This window comes from Lathyrus oleraceus, chromosome 3 (assembly GCF_024323335.1).
Source record: "Lathyrus oleraceus cultivar Zhongwan6 chromosome 3, CAAS_Psat_ZW6_1.0, whole genome shotgun sequence".
NCBI classification, from domain to species: Eukaryota; Viridiplantae; Streptophyta; class Magnoliopsida; order Fabales; family Fabaceae; genus Lathyrus; species Lathyrus oleraceus.
Window position 1 is genome coordinate 196,641,085 of NC_066581.1, and position 4,282 is coordinate 196,645,366.

The following is a 4,282-nucleotide window of genomic DNA, read 5'->3' on the forward strand; positions in this document are numbered from 1 at the left end:
CACAAGATACCCAGATGAATTAGGGTTTCCAAGGCAAACCAACTCCAAACTCTTGGTGATTTCTTGATCAAAATAACATGTGAAGATCATGTGGATCCATATATGATACTTAGATCCAATTTAAACCTTTTCTTGATTGAGCTCCTTGCATTGAGGGTCTTAAACCCTAGATATGAGCTTGATAGATCAAAGGTGAGCATACACACTACCTACAAAAGAGTTAAACTATACATTGACATATTTTTGGTATTTTGGTTAGTAAATGATAAAAAAAAGTATGATACAATCAAATTGTGCTTGGTGATCTCTCCCAATGCAAACCCAATGAATGAGGGGTAAGGAGGATGCCAAGGTGTGATCTCAATGCTAATGCATATGATGAGATGACATGAGGGATCTTAGGGTCAAAATTGAGGTCTTATAGAGGTGTATGCTACCACTTGACCATTATGCATTGAAATGCATCCTAGTCCTCTATTTTAAGCATCATAATAAACTTCATACTTCTGGGTTGAGTCTAAAATGATCAAAATGTGTTTCATTGTTAATTTCTTCTTTAGCTTAATGAAACTCTACTCATATTCGGTGTCCCACTTGAACTGAACATCCTTACATGTTAATTAGGTCAAAGGTAAGGTTAGATGAGAAAATTTAATAATGAATCTCCTGTAATAAGCAATAAGTCCCAGGAAGTTCTTGACTTTTGAAACGTTCTTGGGCCTTTCCTAAGATAACATTGCTTATACCTTCGAAAGATCTATGTTGCGATAAATTCATGACCATCACGCTATGGACAAACTTGACCTTAATAAAACCAGAGTCGCCACCGCGCTTTTATTGTTTCTGAAGAAAAAGGGAAAAGTACGAACAAAACCCAAGCATGGAACCGCTCTTCCCACATATCCTTCTCTTGCTTCATCTTGGCGAGTGCGTCTTCCAACTCTTATACATATTTGTTAGGGAGAGTTGATGGCTTAGTCATAACCAAAGACATAGGTCTTTCACAGGCGTACAACATCTTCAGCTCCAAAGCTCTCTTCTTCACCCAAATAGTGTAAGCTTCCAAAGCTATACAGTTGCATGGACCAAGCTCAGATCTTCCTTTCCTATGCACATTGCGCCAAGCACACACAATCCTACTCTTCAAAAGTTGGGGATCTTTACCCTCTTGATAGAATAGACCTTCTAACTGAGTGTTATTAGGTTTATCTCTCAATAGGAACCTAAGTTGACGACGAGCCAATGCTGGGTTGTAGTTGATTCCTTCTTGCGTACCAACGAGAGGCACGTTAGAGAACTCACCATAACTGTCAATAATATCCAAGTTACCTAATGCAGAATCAAACCAAACAATATCATCATTAGCGAGAGACATGAGTCTCTAGGACCACCGTAGACATTGTCGGTTCTCCATGAAAGCAGGCGTCTGAGACAAGTGCGAAATAAACCACTTGTACAGAAGAGGAACACAACACATAATAGTCCCATCACCTTTAGAATTCCTCAAATGCAAATAGAAATACATGTCACCCAACAAAGTCGGAACATGATTCCCAATCAAGAAAACTCTAATGGCGTTAACATCAATAAAACCGTCAATATTAGGTAAAAAAGCTAGACCATAGATGAGCAATACAAAGATATCATCAAAAGCATCCATGCTACCGGCTTGAGCAAAAACATTAGCTCTACCAATGAGAAATTCAGAAGTCAGCCCAAGAATTCCTCCTTTCTTCACAAAATGAGCATCAATCTCAGACTTCTTCAGATGAAGAGATTCAGCTATGACATGAGATCTCATGATCTCCTACAATCCACTGAAAGGTACCTTGTCAGATACGGGTATACCCAAGAGATGAGCATACTCTTCCAACGTGAGCACAAGCTAATAGTCGGGAAAAGTGAAGCACCAATAAAGAGGGTCATAGAACTGAACTAAAACACTCAGGAGTCCTTCAACCACATCAGTAGATAACACAGACAAGAGCTTCCCATGACATTGCTTGAAGTCCAAGGGATCTAATACAAAGGACGACAACTTCCTTAGCTCTTTCAAATCAGGACATCTGAAACTGTACTTCTTAGTGTTCCTTTGTCCATAATTCGTGGTCTGGAATATATATGCAAATGAGACCTTAGTTTCCTTGAAATTTATTTTCAGTGATGAATGTCATGATGCACATATATGCATGACTACAACAATCACACACAAGGGACCGCACACAAGGCAAACACAAACAAAAGTCAAAGGATGGATCAAGTCATCATCAAGATCAATCATCCATTTTGGTGGATTATGGATTTTGCCTTGTCAACACCCAAGTTCCATTGATATTGATGAGACTTGATCAAATCAACTGAGAATCAAAGGGTTTGTTGTGAGTCACGAGGATGGAGTCAGGTTAAGAACCATGCCAAAGGAGCGTACTAAGGGTAAAAACTTGTAGATCATGTTCTATAAAAGTGCTCAGAGTCTTAATCCCATCTATCAGATATTATAGATTAGGATGACTGGCTCATCAACCCATAATATTCTCAAGAGAAACTCGTCTAAGTGTAGTATCGTGTAACAACTGTTATCAAGTCTACACTTGAACAGCCTCCGCACTACGTTCTAAATAGGCCAAGTTGGGTTAAATGTTCTATGGTCTTCATCTTCTCGGACCCCAGATTTAGAGAAAGTGATGCATATCCACAAATAACTTGTGTGACATCAGTAACTCCAAAGAGGTCTCCACTGAGTAGATGGGTCTCAAGCCAACTTGTTAAGGATTACTCCACACAAGTTCAACATGACTATACCATCCTCTTATCTTAATTTCACTCAAGTTCGGATTAGAATTTATCTCACCACTCAGAAATCACCAGACACAACCGACAGATTATATCACACAAACAATATACAAACATCAAATATACAAATATATACACAAAAAAGTAGGCTAAACCAACTAAGGACTACTCCCCATAAGAGTCTCCACTTAATTTTTGTAGCGGTAAATTCATACCATCAAGCTATGGACAAACTTGACGTCAATAAAACCAGAGTCGCCACCGCGCTTTTATTGTTTCTAAAGGAAAAAGGGAAAAGTACGAACAAAACCTAAGGATAAGAAGTTTTCAAATCAAAACTAATAAAATGTCAGAGATTACAAGTAAGGGGGTTAGTTACACATAGGGAATGTGTTAGCACCCAAAGTGTCTTAGGTACTCCTAGGGAGCCCTTTTTTGTGTGCATATGTTTTTTGGTATAAAAGATGTTTGAGAAAATATAGAGTGTGGGGATGAGGAAATAATTCATTGATTATATTTTTGTGTTTGACAAGACCTTCGGTCTTATGCCTACATACCAACATAAAAATTAGGGATCAAAACCTCGTAGTTCGTGGTAAAAATTTCAAAGAAAGTTGGTGAATTGATTTTAACAAAAATTTAAGAAGAGGGCACAAAAGGCCAAAGTTTTTTGAATGAGGTTGTTAGTTCTTTTTGTCTTTTGAAATTTAAGTCAATATGGTTAAGTTTATTTACAAATTTGATTAAGAAAAGATTAAAAATTCATTGGCATAAGGCCAAAGTTTCTAATCATTAAAACATGTCTAAGTTTGAAATCACAAGCCAAGAAGTTTTTTTTTAAAAGAGGGAGAGATTTTTGAAATTAAAGAAGTGGGAGGAGATGAAGAGACTACCCTAAGCAAAAATTTAAAAGTTAAGGGTTGAAAAGATCTGACCAATGGGATGCAATCCAACAGACAAGAATGTCATATAGAAATTCATTTTCCTTTGGACTTTGATCAAGCAATAAGTAACAAATAATGAGCAATATCCAGACACCATGTGAAGATCAAGACATCAAATAAAGATGGCCAAATCCAAGCAAGCATTCCAATACCTAGCAGTCTTCAGTTCTTCCAATGCATCAGATGAAATATTCCTTGATCAACTCAGAGCAAAACATCAGACATAAGCAAAAACAAAATAACAATTAAGCACATAGACAAAGTAGCAGATGAATCAAAGAGATCCAAAGTCTTGCATTAAATGATAGTCATTGTCAAAGATAGCTCAGTCTCAGATGTTGGCATTGGCCAAGTCCTTTAGCACGGGGAAAATTGTCTAATTCTAAGTCCAAAAGCTCAGATCAAGTCCCAATAGTCCACCAAATGTTTTAGGGTTTTTGTTATTATTAGGTCTTTTAGGGTCCTAATACCACAAACAAAATCAAAACACACAAACAATATGTACAATCACAAGATATGGCTCAAGTGAGCAAAGTGAAAAAGGA